This window comes from Petaurus breviceps, unplaced genomic scaffold (genome assembly GCF_028583685.1).
Source record: "Petaurus breviceps papuanus isolate PSGF00001 unplaced genomic scaffold, PetGlider_PUasm1.0 80, whole genome shotgun sequence".
NCBI classification, from domain to species: domain Eukaryota; kingdom Metazoa; phylum Chordata; class Mammalia; order Diprotodontia; family Petauridae; genus Petaurus; species Petaurus breviceps.
In genome coordinates, this window is record NW_027186540.1 from 2,443,824 (window position 1) to 2,463,595 (window position 19,772).

The 19,772-nt window shown below is 37.6% G+C and overlaps 1 protein-coding gene across 2 annotated transcripts in view; it reads left to right on the top strand.

The window, feature by feature from the left end:
- The first annotated feature begins 2,341 nt into the window (after window positions 1-2,341).
- Window positions 2,342-19,772, top strand: part of LOC138175978 (CUGBP Elav-like family member 2) — a 697,415-nt gene continuing 679,984 nt past the window's right edge. Inside the window, exon 1 of one of the 2 annotated variants that reach the window (XM_069106622.1) lies at window positions 2,342-2,543. The gene's annotated coding sequence lies outside the window, so the exon portion shown is untranslated. The remainder of the gene's footprint in view (window positions 2,544-19,772) is intronic. The other variant, XM_069106621.1, reaches the window with a different exon arrangement.

Genomic DNA, 19,772 nt, shown 5'->3' on the forward strand with positions numbered 1-19,772 from the left:
GCAATAATCGAAGAATGAATGAAAAGTGTATTGATAAGCTGGAGAGTATCCAGAGAAGGGTGATCAGTATAATGAAGGACCTTGATTGTATGTCATATAATGAAAGGTTGAAGAAACTGGAGATGGATGTTTGGTCTGATGAAGAGAAATCTTTTCTTGTATTTCAAGGGTTATCACATGAAGGGAGAATTCAATTTGTTACATTGGCACAAGATGGCAGAACCATGAGCAAACAGTAGAAATGACCAAAACGCAAAACTAGGTTTGAAAATGGGGGTTGGGGGAGAAACCTCTTAACAATTAGAGCTATTCAGAAGTGGAATGGCTTACTTTGAGAGGTGATAAGTTCCCCTTCTTTCAGAGGTATTTGAGCAGAAGCTGGATGTTTTGATAGGCAGTCATTTAATAAGCAATCATTATATAGCTACTGTGTTCCAGGCACCGTTCTAAGTGTTAAGGCAGCAAGGAAATGCAAAGACAACACACAAATTGTATGACTCTGTAAGTCATGAAGGGCTTTATAAATGTCTGTTCTCAGCTAATATTACATTCATATTATGAATTATTTGTAATATGTAGGGCATTTTCAAAGCATTCAATGAATTCTTTTTAATGATTCTTCTCAGTATCTCATTGATGTTGAGGTTATTTCTTTGAAATAAAAACCATTTTAGTATATCTCTATTGTAGAAAGAAGCAGTAGGGTCTAATGGAGTCAGTAAAACCTAGAATCAACTCTTGGGTCTGACACCCATTGGCTCTGTGTCCAGGGATAGAGCCCAGACTATTCAATTAATCTCTCCCTCAGTGTCCCATTTACCTCTCAAAGACTTTAAAGTATAAAAAACAGATGACCATCTGTATTGATAGAGGGAGTTTTCTTTTCAGGAATCCCCTATAGCAGGAGTTTACATAATGTAGAAAGAACCATCTCTAGCCATTAAAAATCATTGTAAAGAACTCATTTCTTAGATAATTCCTAAATAGGTATGTGTATAAATGTTTGGTTTCAATTTTGTTTTTCTTTTGTAAAGTCAACATACCATAGTGTATAGAATATTGTACTTGAATTTGAGAAGATGTGTTCAAATTTTGCATTTGGCACCTATTACCTGTACAACTCTAAGAAAGTTTCATCATGTTTGAGCTTCAACTTTATTTGTAAATTAGGCACAGCAATGTTTGGACCACCTACCTACCTCATAGCTCAAGTGAAGTCATATATGTAAAGTACTTTCCAAATTTTAAGTGACATAGAAGGATCCAATGTTATTATTGCCTACAAGGAGAGTCCACTGAATTTTCCTCTCTTCATAAAATAAGACTTAAATAAAATGCAATTTAAGTTGTGCTCATTTCAGCAATCCACATAGTTTGATGGCTCACCCTCCCAGCCCCACTGTTCACTATACCTCTTAAGGGTTTGATATCTAACTAATGATTCAGAGTCATGAGACATGAATTTCTCTGTACACTTGGGATTTCCTAGGGATACAGGAAACCCTCATTCAGCTGGATACTGGCAAGGAACCACCCTCTCCCATCCTTCCCACCCATCTCACTCTCAACATAAACAGGAAATAAACTTCTGGATCCACTCTGTGTCCAGATATAAAGTGCCCAGACCCAGCCTTGTCACCTGCCAGGGAAAAGGCATGAAATGGAGAGAAGTCCAAGGATACTATGACAGCAATGTCATCAGATGATCTGACTGCTGACATCAGGGTCAGGAGAGGCCACTCAGAGGTCTGAGTTGTGTTTTATTCCCATGGGAAAACCTTCCATGAAAGATAAGAAAAGTGTATGCTTTCTGTGAGAATCCTGATGACTAGGCCAAGTAATACTGTACTTTAAATATACATACATACATATATATGTATATATATGTTGCTGATAAAATAAGAGAAGACAACTGCAAACAGACCTGTCATGTAGATTTTTCAGGCATCACACAGCAAGGGAGAAAAAAAATTGATAGTAGAACCGGGGTTAGAGCTCACAGTGTCTAAAGTCCTTAATCTCTGATACCCTTTTACCTTCAGCCACCCCCTTCATTGTTTCCTGAAAGCATCTTCAACATATCTCTTTTCTTTCTTTTTACGATATGCTTTAATTCATTTATTTTTTGTTCCATACACATTCAAAAATACCCCTACTCCTAGATCCATGTAAACATTTTCACATGTTCATCCAGATTCCGCTCTTCTTCTGCACCCCCACCGAGTTCTCTTTGAAGTGGAGAACTTGGCAGATCCTTCCCAGCAAAGCAGCATATTTCCTCCTGGGGTTTTGAGTTTGTATGTTGTGCTTAACCTCCTCCTAACTCATCTGCTTGCCAACAGTTAGCACAATTTTAAACCAGGTCTGCTTCACTTTAATGGGTATGCCCAGCCCAGACTAAGTCCACCTATCTTTATCCCATTTTACATCTTGGGATTGTTCCTGGCAGTCTCTGCCTAATTGAAATTGACCCTGGCTGTTGGATCATGAAGTGATCTGGGGACTGATATTCTCACCTCTAACCTGGACATATGTAACTCTTGGTAAGTCACGTAAGCTCCTAGCAATTTCTCAACTATATTTAAATAGGGATTATACTCATTTCTATAGTACTTTGACATCCTCGGCTATTAAATTCTGTGTCCGCTGCCTAACATTATTAATGTTACTTGAGTTATTGTTGATATTATTTTTCTTTGACATTTGGACTTGGATGAAATACAGATGGAAATGAATATTCTAGAAAATATTTATTCCCTTATTTTGCATTTTTGCCTGATTGTCAATTCCCTAAACTGCCTATCCTGTTCCCTATGCTATTTCTCATTTTAATTAGATGGCCAGGGCAGGGCATGAATCCATGTGTCTTCTAAATCAAAAACATTTGTCTAAAGCAAATCAGCTGTCTTGCCTTTCAGCTTTCTTTCTATGTCTTTTCTCTTCAAAATCTTGCAGCAGAATTGGTCATTATGAAAAATGAACAGGATTCATTATTTACTGGGGAAAACTGGTAAAATCTCTAGGAAGTAAGAATCTGACAGATCATGTAACATGATGACATACTATTTTTGATATCATACATTACAAAATCAGTTTGCCCAGATTTGGCACACTAGGTCTGAGTTTACCTACTAAAACCATAAGAATGCCACCTGACCTGAAATTTGTTTTAAATTATGTAGTATTAAGTGAATCCACTCCAGATGAAGTTAGAGTAAGCCAATATTTTACCCAGAATTTTAATTAAAAAGTTTTTCAGGTCTGAATGAACTTAATGTTGTATTATTAATTTTTTTTACATTTGGTATTGTTCAAAATGTGAACTACTAATATGATATGAGAGCAAGAGGAAAATCTCATCTTCTTTCTGACCTACCCCTGCTTGAAACTGGGCAAATTAAAAAAAAAACTCATGTTTTTTCAAGAACACAGGTGTTCTTGAAATATTCTTGCATCCCTTATTTTTGTTAACTTTGATGGCTTTAGATCTATGACAACATTTAGACAGGCATCAATATTTGTTAAATCAGCATTGTTATTGTTGCCATTTTTTTTTTGCATGATACTGTGTAAATCAGAGCTAGGTTTTGAATGAGAGAACCTAAGTGTGAATTCCAGCTGTGCGACTTACATGCATACATGACCTTGGGTAACCATTCAAGCCCTCTGAGCCTCATTTTCCTTGCCTGTTAAATGAGCAGGTTGGACTAAAACTTTTCCAAAATCCCTTACAGTTCTAAATGTATAATTCTATGAATGCCCAAATTGACTAAGTATTACCTATCATTATCAAATCACATTTGTAAATTATTCTTGTTTGGTAAGGGCTGAATATTCTAAAGCATAGTTCCTGGAATCAGAAGAATCAGAGTCTCAGTGATAGATAGAGGGGCAAGTGGAGTACATAGCTGGATCTGTTTCTAAAGAGCTTAGGAACAGCTTGGTGCACATCTCTGGAGTGTTTACCAAAGCTATGTGCTGTCCTGGGATTTTTTGTTTCTTCTATAGCGTCAAACAAGTTCAGTGCTTTGTGCACAGCAAGCACTTACTAAATATTTTTGGATGATATAATTTGATTCAAGGGTAATCAAGTCATAGGGGTATAGACTTCCTGCGGTGGAGCTTTAGATAGGTGGTAAGGTTGACATGGCATTGACCCAGGGAAGAAATGGCCTACTCTTTGGAAGCCTGTAAATTGGCAGACATACAAAATTGTCCCAGAGTCACCTTGGGAGTTAGAGGATTCAATTCGAGGATGTCCCCAACAAAGAATAACTATATACATTGGTCAAAAGAGAGAGAATTCCCAGCCTCCCATCATTATGCTTCTAAGACTTGAGCTGTGCAGAAAAAGCTGTTGTGGCTAACTGCCTTATTGTGTGTGTGTATGTGTACGTATCTATATGTATATGTTTTATATGTGTCTATGTATGTATATGTTATATTATGATTAATATATATGTTCAATAAATAGTACCCTATAGTTAGCAGTCAGTTAATAGTGTTCATTGAATGTTAACTTTATTATAATGGGCATTTTGGACATAGATTATATATGTGTATATGTGTGTGTGTGTATAGTATATAGATTAGAAAGATAATGATAGATAAATGTATATATTCGTATATATATAGGATATATGTGTGTGTATGTTAGATATCTTTCTTCCTGAAACTTACCATAGTTAGGGCACCAATAAAGAATAAAGTCTGGGCTATTTACTTGTAATTCACTAGTAGAATCAAGATGATTATTATTCATGGGATAATTTATCATTTTTAAGTGATCCCAGGAAGAATGCACAGAAGCAGCCTTAGTAGGAGGAAACAAAGAGGCTAGAGAGGAGATGTGCTCAACCACAGGGAAATAAATGAGTGGACTAGCATGTGGAATTGAAGGAAGAGAATTAGAAAAGAGCCAGTAGGTTAAATTCAAACTCCAGTAGATTTGGATGAAATCCCAGTCTTTTCTCTGTAACATATGTAACTGGCTGTCCCCCAAAAAAAGTCTATATATGCATTACTTCTCTGTGTGTGTGTGTGTGTATGAAACCAAATTCAATGTAATAAAATTAAAATTCAGGAATCACAAGGTGACTTAGTAAAATCCCATGCCTCTATTCCTAGCCCTGGTGATAAGGTGAAAGAATATAATTGTTGTCACCTGTCTGTCTGTTGATTTATCATTAATTAGGGTGAGAATGGGCTAAGGTGTCACTGAGGCTGATTGATGCAGTGAGATGCTGTTCTAAGTTAGTTGCCATGGGTGAAGATAGTGAGGTCCCTGGAGACACTAAATCCCTTCTTATTCCAGCTCAGACTTCAGGGTCTATAAAAATCAGATCCCTTTGTTAAAGACTACGAGCTCTCTCACACATACACATACACACACACACACACACACACACACACACACGCAAAACTACAAAAATAACAAACATTGTTTCTCAAAATAATTGTTTCAGGATTTCAAAGATTTTCATAAAAGTCTAAAAAAAAATCCTTGAATATTCTCTGTGCACTATATCGAAGCCAGTGGGCTTAAGAAGCATATTTTTTACAAATATCTTGCATCTCTGAGAACTATTATGTTAAGGTGTGTTGAATTTGTAGGTACACTCTGAAGAATTCCATGTTCACTAGCCACTTTGCTATTTTGACCCATAAGCTATTGAACCAAATGCAGTCTTGTATTTTAAGAGGAAGTTTTGTCTTTCAAGAAAGACCAAACGATGTTAGAGGACAGCTCCGATACAAACGAGCTTCAAAATGTTCAGGAAAATCTGAGTCAGGCATGGTTTCTGTTTGGAAGATGGGTACAGAATTATACTGTAACTCTTTCAGGTGCAAAATGGGCTTCTATAGTCAGAGGCATCATAAATGTCAAGCATTTTGTAATTAAATTCGGACGGGTGCTTTTGCCCATGTCTCCTTTTATAGCTTTGTAAGTATGGCATCCGTGCTAATGAAACCAAGGTACTGGATTCACACCTTCTATGACCCAGTTAAATTATCTTGGGCTTGTGGCTACAAATTGCAAGCCCACCTTTTCCAGCTGTCTCACCTATTTGTGACACTGGTCGGTCACAAAAAGAATTGGGTGAGAGTGTGAATGTATCCATGCAAATCTGTCACCACCCCTGGAAAAACAATTCCAAAAGCAGACCCTAGTCATTGCAGGTTAGGTTTATCACCTTCTGTAAGGAAAGCATAGCACATTTTCAATTTTGTCAAGGCAAAAAATAATGTAAAAATTGAGCAAGAAGTGAAAACAATCAAATGTGCCCTTGCTGCCAATACTTCCTTTCTACGGGGTGTCTCTCCTGACCTTCTCTCCATCTTTGATTAAAGTTTTAAGCACATTCACAAATCAAATGAAAGCAAACAATGCTGCCAAGAAGGATATGCCAGTGCTGTGGATAATGATATGCTCAATTCTTGAGATTTATGACTATCAGTTTGCACCTAGATACGAAAAATTTCTGCCTGTAGATTGTTTTTAGTTCAGCTACAGCTGAAAAAATTTGAAGGGACCAGGAAGAAGAATGTCTTCCTAAAATGATCTGAATGCGTGCTGAGCCAGGGAAAAGATGCCCCACCTAGGCACCAATGGGGTGATGTACAAGAAATAGGTTAGGCCTAGGAGCCATGCCTTGGGTTTTGTCCAGATATTCTCTAAATGGGTCATTAAAGAGTCACAAGGACCCCATCTTCCCCAGAGTTGGTCAGAATCCATATCATTCAGGAGCGCCATTCAGTCATTTTCACAGAAAAAGCTGTCTTCACCATTTTATCTCCTCTCACACTCCTCAAACCTTTGTAATCTGGCTTCCAACCTCATCATTCAACTGAAATCACTCTCAGTAAAGTTATTTTAGATTTCTTAATTGGCAGATGTGATAGCATTTTCTCCATCCTCACACATATACATATATATATATATATATTTTTATCTTTCTGTTGAAGTCAACACTGTAGATTACCTTTTCCTTTCTCTGAGTTTTCATGGCATGACTTACTCCTGATTTCTGGACTATCTGACCTCTCCTCTTTCTGTCTCCTTTCAGGCTCATCAGTCATATCATGCCCCTTCACTGTGGGATTTCCCCAAGAATCTGTCTTGGATTTTTTCTCTCCTCCCTCTATATTAACTTTCTTTTTTTTGCCTTTTTGGAGGGCAATTGGGGTTAAGTAACTTGCCCAAGGTTACACGGCTAGTGTTTTTTTTTTTTTTATGTGGGTGTTAAGTGTCTCAGGTCGGAGCCGAACTCGGGTCCTCCAGACTCCAGGGCTGGTGCTTTACTCACTGCGCCACCTAGCCACCCCTATATTAACTTTCTTGATTATCATATAAGCTGCTATTGTTTTATCATCTCTATGTCTATGAGAAGTAGGTCCATATATTCAGCCCATTCTCTCTCCCAAGCTTCAGTCTTACATCAGAATTTGCCTCTGAGATATTTCAAACATGATGTTCCAGAGACATCTCAAACTCGACAGGAGAAAATGAAAATCCATTATCTTTTCCTCAAAAGTCATTCATCTACCAAATTTCTGTTTCTCTCAAAGGTACCAGCTCTTCCAGCTACCCAGGATTCCAATCTTGAAATTATCCTGGACTATTCACTCTCCCTTACCTGAATTAGATTATAGATAAGTAGATTAGATAGATAGATAGATAGATAGATAGATAGATAGATAGATAGATAGATAGATAGAGCATTTGTGAAATCCTTGCTTGATGCCAGAGACTGTTCTAAACCCTGGGAATAGAAATACAAGTAAATAAGATCATCCCTATACTCAAGGAGTTTCCATTCTAATAAGGAAAGACTATAAAGAGGAGCTGAAAGGGAAGGCGAAAAGGGTAGAAGGACAAGGAAGTTGGTACAGAGAAAATGGAATAGTATAGAGAGTGAATTGAGCCAGAAGTTGCCTGAGCCTGTCTGGGGCTCCTTATGAACTAGTAGTCCAGGCTAGGGACTCACCAATCAGGAGCATAGGCCATAGGATGGAGGTTACTCCATGATGTAAAGGCCTCTAGGAAGGAGGTAGAGATGTCCAAAGAATGGCAATCATAAGTCAGATCTTGCCATTTCCAACTCTAAAACATTTTTACCTCCAACCCCTTCTTTCTACTCACCACATCATCACCTTTCACCTGGACTTTTTCAATGGCCTCTTAATTGGTTTCCCTGCTTTTCTGGCTTCCTTCATTTCAATCCATCCTTCACACAGCTGTCAAAGTGATTTTCATTAAGCACAAAACTGTACACACCCTCTTCTCAATAAACATCAGCAGTTTCTTGTTGCTCCAGAAATTCTATATAGACTGCCTTTGTTTTGGCTTTTAAATCCATTTACAACCTAACCCCAAACTATCATTCCAGTTTTATTTTATATTATTCCTCTTCTAACCTACTACAGCCCAGATAAGCAGGCCTTTCTTGTTCTTCACACATTATCCAGCTATCCCCCAACACTTGGAATATTTTCCTTCCTCAGAATTCTTCTTTCCCTTCAAGATGTTGCTCCATCACAGTTGATTTTCTTTTTCTTTTTTCTTTTTTTTTTTTTTTTTGCTTTTTGGAGGGCAACTGGGGTTAAGTGATTTGCCCAAGGTCACATAGCTAGTAAGTGTTATGTGTCTGAGGCCAGATTTGAACTCAGGTCCTCCTGACTCCAGGGTTGGCACTCTATTCACTGTGCCACCTCACCGCCCCCATAGTTGATTTTCTGTTATTATTGTTCACTTGTGTGTGACTCTTCATGATCCCATGTTGGGTTTTCTTGGCAGATATACTGAACTGGCTTCCATTTCCTCCTCCAGCTCATTTTACAGATGGTTAAGTAACTTGCCCAGGGTCATTCAGCTAGTAAGTGTCTGAGTTTGGATTTGAACTCATGAAGATGAGACTTACTGAGTCTAGGCTGGCCACCCCATCCGCTTTGCTAACTAGCTTCCAGCTTTCTACACAAAACCTTTTCTGAACCACCAACAGCTAGTTGCTTCTCTCCCCATCTTCTATTTATTTTATTTATATTCAGATATACCTACCTTGTTTCCCCCAATGGAATTTATACTCTTTGGGAGAAATAGTTATTTCAATTAATTTTTAGTATTTGTGTCATTTGTTGTCTTACACAATGGTAGATGCTGAATAAATGCTTGTTGATTAATTGATTGCTTTATTCATGAATTTATTCGACATTTATCAAATGCCTGCTAGGCCCTAGGGATGAAAAGATGAAAATGAGTCAGGCCCTTCCCTTAAGGAGCTTACATTCTATTTGACAGAAACACTAAGTACACAGATAAGTAAATTATATTTTAAAAATTATACAAAATAAATATGAAGTAAATGTGAAGGATAAAGGAGGAGAAGACTGGCACAGGCTCCATGTGGGAGACGATATTTGAGTTAAGGCTTTAAGGAAGCCAGGGTTTCCTACTACATAGAGATCAGGAGAAGTACATTCTAGACGTAGGAGGCAACCACTGCAAAGTCACTGGGGCAGGAGAGATTGGTCAAAACATATGGCATGTCAAAGGGCTAATGCACAATAAGGCCTGAAAAATCAGTCTGAATCAAATTGTGAGTGCTGCAGTATAGATCATTAGGGACCCAAAGAAGTCAGGTTGACGAGGTTGGTTCCAGATGATGAGGAGGATGCATTCAAATGAAGCATTTTAGGATATCTTCAGTGCATCCACATGGTGGAGTTGAGAGCAACCCATGGTGGACTCTTCCTGGGTCACACAGCTAGTAGGTGGCTAAGGTCAAATTGAACTAAGGCCTTCCTTACTCCAAAGCCAGTGCTCACTCTAGACATTGAGCCACCTAGCTTGTCATTGTTGAGAAACTAGGCTACTGATAATTCAAGGCTGAGGTCAGGGACTCAACATTGGCTTGGAGCTTTCCCCTCAAGCTGGAGGGAGGGGAGTATTTCTGCTTCTATCAAGTGCTTTTCCCGCTAAGGCTCCTGAGGTTTTGAAATCCCATGCGCAGAGTTCTCCTTCCACTTATTCCTGATAATTGATCTGCCTCTACAGCTCTCTGGATCTCACAGATAAGGTCAAAGAAATAGAAAAGAGACAGGGAGGGTCTGTTGCCTCACTTTTATAGGACACACACACGCACGCACACACACATATACATACCTATATATACATATTATTCATACACACATATACATATATGTATTATATGTATACATATAAATATATGTATGTATTGCCTAGCTCAGTGGGGTGGATTCTCTCAGAATAGTCCATCCCACAATGTTAGAAGTTAATAATTTGTCTGAGAAGCAACCTCATCGTTAAATCCTATGCCCTAGGAACTAAGAGATTTTTCCATGCCATTCCTAGGAAGATGCAATGAAAATAAAAAGTCCCATGCAAAGGCTCATAGCTCTTAGAGATCATCAAGCTTCCAAGAGGATTCTTTCCACTCTCTCTCTCTCTCTCTCTCTCTCTCTCTCTCTCTCTCTCTCTCTCTCTCTCTCTTTCTCTCTCTCTCTCTCTCTCTCTCCTTCCCCTTCTTTTTCTGTCTCTCTCCTCCCTCTTTTTCCTCTCCTCTCTCTTTATATGTATCTCTCTTCTATCTCTCTCCTCTCCTCTCTCTGTCTCTCTATCTCTCTGTCTCTCTGTCTTTCTCTCTCTCTGTCTCTCTCCAGATCAATGACATATACAACATTTATTCCAGAGCACTGATGATGAAATATGCGTCTGGCATTTCGGCAGCAAGCTGCTGCAGTACAGGTTCAAATGGAGTATACATCATCATATATGATCAATGTGATGGTTTATTTGCTTAATGGCACTTCTTTGTTTAAAAAATGAGTTGTACTGAGGGGAGTTATTGGGATAAGACACAGGAAAAAATCAATAAAACGTTATTTTAAAAAAGGAAATCAGTGGAAAGGAAGTTAAACTTTATACTGGATTTAATTTGGGGGGGGTAAAAAGTGTTTTTTCCAATTACATGTAAAGATAGTTTTCAACATTCATTTTTATAAGATTTTGAGTTTCAATTTTTTTCTCTCTCCTGTTCCCCCTCCCCAAGATGGCAAGCAATCTCATATACTTTATACATGTGTGATTAAGTGAACATATTTCCACATTAATCATGTTGTAAAAGAAGAAACAGAACAAAAGGGAAAGACCACACACACAAACACACACACACACACACACACACATGCACCAAAAAAAGGAAAATTGTATGCTTCAATCTGCATTGAGATTCCATAGTTCTTTTTCTGGATGTGGACAGCATTTTCTACCATGAGTCTTTTGGAATTGTCTTAGATCATTGTATTACTGTGAGAAGAGCTAAGCTGATCACAGTTGATCATCACGCAATTTTGCTTCTCTTTGTTCTGCTTACCTCATCCAGCCATCAGTTCATTTGTCTTTCCAGGTTTTTCTGAAATCTGCTTGCTCATCCTTTCTCATAGCACAATAGTATTCCATTACATTCCTATAGCACAACTTGTTCATCCATTCCCCAATTGATGAGCACCCCCTTAATTTCCAATTCTTTTCCACCACAAAAAATGCTGCTATAAATATTTTTGTACATGTAGATCCTTTTCCCTTTTTTGTGATCTCTTTGGGATACATACCTAGTAATGGTACTGCTAGATTGAAGGGTATGCACAGTTTGATTGCCCTTTGAGCACAGTTCCAAATAGTTTCCCGGAATGGTTGAATCAGTTCACAACTCCACCAACAATGCATTAGTGTCCCAATTTTCCCACATCTTCTCCAGCATTTTTCATTTTCCTTTTCTGTCATATTAGCCAGTCTGATAGTTATGAGGTGATACCTCAGAGTTGTTTCAATTTGCATTTCTCTAATTAGTTACTTTGAGTTTTTTCTCATTTGACTAAAGATAGCTTTATTTTCATCTGAAAACTGCCTATTCACATCCTTTGACCACTTATCAATTTGGGAATGTCTTATATTCTTGGAAATTTGGCTCAGTTCTTTATATATTTTAGAAATGAGGCCTTTATCAGAAACACTGGTGATAAACATTGTTTCCCAACTTTCTGCTTTCCTTCTAATCTTGGTTATATTGGTTTTGTTTGTGCAAAACCTTTTTAATTTAATGTAATCAAATAGATTAATGGGAATGGGATAAAGAGGGAATAACATATGTATCTGGAAGGCTATTAAAGTCTTGTAAATTCAGATAGAAATAAAATGATAAGGGGGAAAGGTGGGGGAGAAGATAAGGAAGGATTTTTGGATGGGGTGTAAGTTAATAACAGGGGATAGCAGGTAGAAGTGAAGTAGAGGAGTCAGGAGGGATAGGAAATAAGAGATACACACAAACATAAAATAAAGATCAAGAGAATTTATTAGGAGGAAAGCTATAGGTAGTAATCATGATCTCAGACAGACTTAAACCTAAAATAGATTTGATCAAACAAGAAAAATAGGGAAACTACACTGTATGTCACCCATATTAATCAATATTGTTCTAAACTATTTAAAATAACTGAAGAGTATAAGGTTGGAATATTGCTGTGCTGTAGGAAATGATGAGTTGGTGAACTTAGAAAAATATGGAAAGATTTGGACTTATGTAGTCAGGCTTCTTTTTCTTTCTTTTCTCTTTCCTTCCTTCCTTTCCTCCCTCTCTCCTTTTTTTCCTGCCTTCCTTCCTTCATTCCTTTCCTCATTTATTTTTTGCCCATTTTTTTAAAAAGTTGAGTTCTGCTATTGGAGTACTGGGGGCACTGTCCCAAGCTTCTTGCTCTGGGGGCCTGGGGCCTGGTCTGCCCTATATCCTCTGGGGCTGGCAGCTTGCCCACCAGGCTAGGGTGATCTGACCTGTTGTGCCCTAGGTCTCAAGGCTGGCAATTTATATGCAGCGCTGGGGCAGGAGGCCTCACAGGTGGCCTGTTGTGCCACTGGCCTGCTTATCCAAGACCAAGTGGCCTTGGTTGCTGTTTCTACTGTGGCTCTTCCCTTCCGTGGCTTGCATGTACACTGTCTGTGCTGGGCGCTCCCCTTTACCCCCAAGTGATTACAGAGCTTCTATGTTATCTTGGGCTAGAAAATTGTTTCACTCTATCTTTTCATGAATTCTCTCACCCCAGAATTCTTGAGAGGCTTGATTTAATGTTGTTTTTGAGGGAAGCTGGGGAGAGCTCAGGCAACTTCCTGGCTTCTCTCCACCATCTGGTCTTCCTGGAGAACTCTCTCGATCATCCTCCTTCATCCTTAAATCAGATAATCTCATATTTAAAAGAAACCCCATAGGTTATCAAGGTCAAGCCATATATGAACTGGAATCAATCAATCAATCAACAAGCATTTATTAAATGCTACTATATGCTAGTCACCGTACCAAAGGTTAAAGGTTGTCCAGATTTTCCTTGAATTTTCTTATGGAGAACTAATTATATGCTGAGGTAGCCCATTCCACTTCTGAGCAATTGTAATTGTTAGGAAAGTCTGCCTTACACTGAGACGGAATCTGCCTCTGCAACTCCCATCCGTTGCTGATAGACCTACCCTCTTGAGTCAACCACTCCTCTTCTAATGAACATCCTTTCAATCTTAAAGTGAACTATCATGAATTCCCAAAACCTTCTATTCTCTGGACTAGGTCCAGAGTTAAGTCAGCCTATAGTTTACCAATCTACAATCTTCTTTTTTTGGTGGTTGGGGAGAGCGATAATTGTAACCTTCACCCTTCTACAGTCATGGAGAACTTCTCTCACTCCCCATGGTTTTCAAAGTTCATTAACAGTAATTTAGCAATCACATCCACCACTTATTTCAGTGTCCTGGAATGGAGTTCACCCAAGTCTGATAACGAATTCCTTGAGGGTTGCCAAGGTTCTCTCAGAATCTCCTTGCTTACCTTGAGGTTACAACACTATGTTAACCTTTAGTGTTTTTTCCTTTCCCATCTTATGGATGTTCTCAGTAGTGAAAGAAGAAAGATAGAGATTAAGTTATTTTGCCTGCTCTCCAGCTTCTCTTATCATTGTCCTATATACCCATTCTGTTTTATCATTCCTGACACTATTCTTAAGGACCATACAATCCTATTTTATTTAATGTCATTTAATACTTGTTCCCTCATTTCTTACATGTCTCTTAAAAATTTAAGTCACTTAATCAATTATCTTATATCTCTGTCAGTCTCTTTATACAACTCCCCACATTTTTCTTCATCAGAATCATCTGTGTTCATTATCAGAATTTAATTTTTGAGAGTTTCCCATTATACTTTGATTGACTTCCCCTCTTGAATTTTAGATCATAAGATTCTACCTTTGTCTTCATTAAACCCTTTGAAATATAGTCTCCCCAAATCCAGGTTGTATATCAGAATATGACCAGCTTTCCCTTCCTTATCTATCAAGAACTCCATTCCCCTTTTAATTTTACAGACAAAAAATTAAGAACCATAAGAAGTGTCCCTTTTCCTTGCCAATATTAATCCATTTACTTGATGCTCAAACTCATCTCCTCCCACCTTCTAGAGCACTGGGCCTGGATTCAGGAATTCAGATGGATTCAGGTTCAAATGTGACCTCATATACTTACTAGCTGTGTGACCTTGGGTAAGTCACTTAACCTTTGTCTGTCTGATAACAGACCTACCTCACAGAGATGTTGTGAGGATCAAATAAGATAATGTGAGTAGGGGAGTCCAGGTGGCTCAGAGAGTAAGAGCACCGGCTCCAGTGTCAGGATGACCTAGATCAAATCCGGGCTCAGATACTCAGCACCACACCCAGAAATAACTGGCCGTGTAACCTTAAGCAAGTTACTTAACCCCGATTATTTAAAAAAAAAAAAAGATAATGTGAGCACAACACTTAGCACAGTGCTTGGCACATAATAGGCATTATATAAATGCTTATTTCCTATCTCCCTCCCTCTCTCACCTCTTCAATTTCTCCTTTTTCATTGACCTCTTCCCTTCCTACCAAAATACTTACATCTGTTCTTACATTTCAATATGCCAATGTCTACATGTTCTCAACAATGTGGACATTACCTCCATCAGCACAGATTTCCACCCCTCCATTTCCTTTCATCCTGATTCTTTTTCCATTTCCTTCTCTAAATCTCCAAGGATATCTGCCCAACTCTTAAGAGACTTCATGGTTCTAGTGTGACATTATTTATCTGTCATCTGTTATCCCTCACTGTCATTTCATAACTGGTCCATTACATTTTCTTCTCTTTTTTTAAATTTTATGATTCTGCATAGAATTCTGGGTTTAAAGTCAGGATGACCTAAGTTCAAATCCAGTCTCAGACATTTGCCAGCTACATGAGACTGGTCAGGTCACATGATTCCTACCTTATCTGTTTCATCATCTGTAAAATAGGGAGAATAAAAGCACCTACTTCCCAGGGTTATTGTGAGGACAAGATAATATCTTTAAGGCACTTTACAAACCTTAGAGCTCTATATAAATACTAGCTATACTTATTACATTACAATCATTGACAGATTACTCTCACTTCATGAGAGTTCTCTTGTAACATGGCAAAACAGTTAAGTAAAACTAATCACACAGTGACCTCATCTGCCTCTTCAGTCATACATATCCAGTAGGGTATCTTTTACACTGATAGCTGTGTACAAAGTAGCACTGATAAATTCGTAGCTCATAACACATCTGTACATCGCCCTTTGGATCTTAGGCATTTTTTATTCTTCTGAGGCTGAGCATACAGCATCACTGGGAGAATATCACTGTTAAAAAGATGTTTATTAAAATAAAGACCAGAAACTGAGTGTATAGGTGAAAAGTTATGAATGTTCATGTTTTTTAAAAATGTATATTCTATGCCTTCTTAGACTCATTTAATATGATGTGTGTGTATATGTATACACACACACACATATATATATATATATATACATAAAATATGTATAGAAAAATTTCCTTGACCCTATCACTCCCTGTCAGCTTCCTTGAATTTTTCTTTCTTTTTACCATCAGACTTCTTGAAAGAATGTTCTACTTTCCATCCTATCCAGTACCGCCAGATTGACCTTTGTTACTTAAACAGAATTCTAATTATTTCACTTACTTTCTGAAACATATTCAATGGCTCCTCATACTTATTTTAAGGTTATTACTTGTCATTTTATTATTGTGATTACAGACTGTTGTATAAAGTATATTTGCCTTGGTTCAAAGTTCTCCCCAATTTGGCTACAATATACCTTTCCATTATTTCCCTTCTTATGCCTTATATTCTTTCTAAGCTGGAATAAAGACTGAAAATACTTTCTCCTCTATGAAGACTTCAGTGATCCCAAAAATCTCTCTTCCAGAATAACAGATCAATTTTTTTTTACCTCTCTTCCTTAATTTTCATATTCTACTTGAAGTTAGGAAGAGAGCACTGGTCTTCAAGTCAGGAAGACCTGAGTTCAAATCCAGCCTGTATCAGCAATGCCATATTCACAATGCCTATAGAGATTACAAATATGCTGATATAATTATCCATTACAAAATATGTCATGTTTGCCATATGAGGAAATAAACTAGAAAATTTATTAAGATACCAAAAGACTGAGTCCCAAAACCAGAAAGTGAAAGCCATCAGAGTAGTTATGATATTGGCACAGGTAGATAAAGTAGAAAGCACCCACATTCTCAAGCCTTTAAAACAGAACAGGCTACCTCAGGCAAAGGTCCTCCTCTCCCCACTCACAGCAACCACCCAGCGTCCTACCCTGGGGTAGATTCAATTGTGATCCAGGGGTGGGGAACTTTTGACCTTATTGTGCTCTGTGATTGACAAATGAAGGTACTTTACCTATGTTTGGAAACTAATCTCCATTTGAGAAGAGGGGCTTTGTGGTGGACTTAATTAAGGTATAGCCTAGGGGTGGAGAAGTATTTAGAACAGAGACTTTGTAATTGATTGAATGATTGGAAGGTCCTGGGGTGGGGTAGTACTTGGAGATTATTTAATCACACTTAGTAAATGCTGTATTTTGAATGATGTCATGTTTTGATCTTCTCTGTTCTGGGTTTGTTACTGAATAAAATAGAGAGCACCTATGCTGGTATTTTGAACCTGGGAAGTTGCCTTGCTTGGTATTACATTACACAGCCTCAAACACTTACTAGCTGTGTGACCTTGAGCAAGTCATTTGTTCTCTGTTTGCCTCAGTTTTGTCATCTTTAAAATGGAGATAATAAATAGCACCTACCTCCTAGGGCTGTTAGGGGTAGCTAGGTGACATTGTAGATAGAGTTCTGTACATGGAGTCAGAAAGACCTGTGAGGAGCCAAAGAGGCCTAATCCAAGACTCAGATAATTACCTTGATAATAGGGGACTTTTAATATCAAAGAGCTCCTTGAGATGTGAGTTTTTGTTGTTAGCTCATGAGTTCTTTGTTATGGATTACACTTAAAAGGATGGTGTTTGAGTTCTGAGACCAATTGGATCTGTCCCAAGGCTTTAGTTGTTCAAAACCAAAATATTTGAATTCTTAGGTGGTCAGTTCCTATGCAGATGTCCTTGATGATGTGGCTTTGGTTTCTGGCCTTGAAGCCAGCTCTCAGGAACATCCTTTGTAATGTGATTGCATATGAAGTTAACTGACTTTTCCTAAGACTTTCTGACAACTAGAGAACAAAAGCCTAAATGCCATGCTACTTCCAAGATATGACAGACTAAGATAAGAATGTCCCCTCGAGTCCCCTTCCTTTGTCTCATTGCTCTATAAAAACCTTGTCCTAAGAATCAATAAACGGAGTTCATCGTTCTTCCTTGAACTACTCACATGACCTGGTCATTTCTTATTCACATCTCCAAATCATGCTAACTGTTGGACACTGAGTAGCCCATGGCAAAGACCTGAGTTCAAATACAACCTCAGACATTTACTAGCTGTGTGACCCTGGGCAAGTCACTTAACCTTGTTTGCTTCAGTTTCCACATCTGCAAAATAAGCTGAAGAAGAAGATTGCAAACTACTATAGTATCTTTGCTAAGAAAACCCCAAATGGTATTGCAAAAAAACAGATACAGCCAAAACAACTGAACAACAACCCAGGATTGTTGTGAGGACCAAAATGATATAATAATTCTAAAATGCTTAGCACAGTGCCTGGCACATAGAAAGTGTTGTATTATTGTTAGCTATTGTTATTATTATGGTTATTTTTATACATGTTTGACATATCTTCTAAAACTTTAAACTCTGTGAGAACAGAGATTTGGACTTCATCTTTGTCTCTGGGACACCTAGCATGAAATCTTCTATATAGCAAGAAATTTAAAGAGTTATTGAATGAATGAAAGTACTTGTTGAATTTAAGAGAATGGCCAATACATTGATCCTGAATCCTAACTCAGGATAATTTTACTATAAATATTTTATTGAGTTCTATAGATTCTTCTTGTAGAAAAAAAGGCCATAAGCCTTTTATTATTCTGTAGAGTTTACAGGACACCTTTTAAAAATTCTCATCCAAATGATCAACTGTGAAAGACTTGACCACTCTGATCAATACAATGATCTGAGACAGTTCCAAAGAATTCATGTTGAAAAAATACTATCCACCTCCGGAAAGAGAACTGACCAACTCTGAGTACAAATTGAAGTGTAATTTTCTCACTTGCTTTTAAAAAAATATGGCCAATATAAAATATGTTTGATATGATTTCACATATATAATTGATATATTGCTTGCCTTTTCAGTGGGTAGAGGAAGGTATAGGGGGAATTTGGAATTCAAAATTTAAAAAGAAAAAAATATTTTAAATAAATAATAATGTTAGTGTTATTTTTAAATCATCATCTAAAGATAATTCACTTCTCCAAAGATATATTGATAGCTCTCAATTCTCTGACTGTGTATATGTCTATCTATCTATCTAAATCTATTTATCTATGTATATATACATACACATATATGTATGCATATATACATAGACATACATGTATATGACATATATATATTTATGGTATAGTCTGTGCTTAATTGGTAATGAGCAGAAGTATGAACTGCATGGATGAATGAAGCCCCACAGAACGTCTCCAAACCTGATTACACTCAGTGGTCAACTTTTCTTTACAATTAAAATCAATAGAATTTACAGCTCTAATTAAATCCCTTCTATCCTTTATGATCATACATTTAGAGCTCAAAGGTACATAGGAAAACATCTGGTCCAACTTTTGTCTTAAGAGAAGGAAACTGAGGGCCAGAGAGGGTAAGTGTCACAGGGGTAGTTAGTACCTGAATTAATATTTGAACCCAGCTTTTCTGGTCTTAAAGCCAGTCCTCTTTTCAGTGTACCATGCCTGACTGCTGTAAAAGTGATAATGACCAAAAGATGGACAGTAGATATGATGAATAGAAGTCAGGACCTGGAAATCCGTCCGTGAGCTAAATGGTCCCTGAATAATTATGCCTTAACCACACATTATCCTGCTGGGAAATAAAAAATATCTAGAAATAAAGAGCAGTAATGTTATATCTCTCTAATATTATGAAAAGGACAATTCTTTTAGGGAAAATTTTAAATGCAAGCAATTGATAAAAAAAATCCCCAAAATTGCTTGTTAAAGTAACTAGTCTTAGAGCATTACTGAAGTACTCCCCACTTCTCAAATTGAAACAAAAACTGATTCCAAAGAATGTACAAACAACTCTGTCTAAGCCTAAGGTCTTACAAATAATTCTAAAGTAAAATTCATGACATGTTGTAGCAGCAAGCACCCCAAGCGCGTCCTCAGGGTTTGCAGCTACC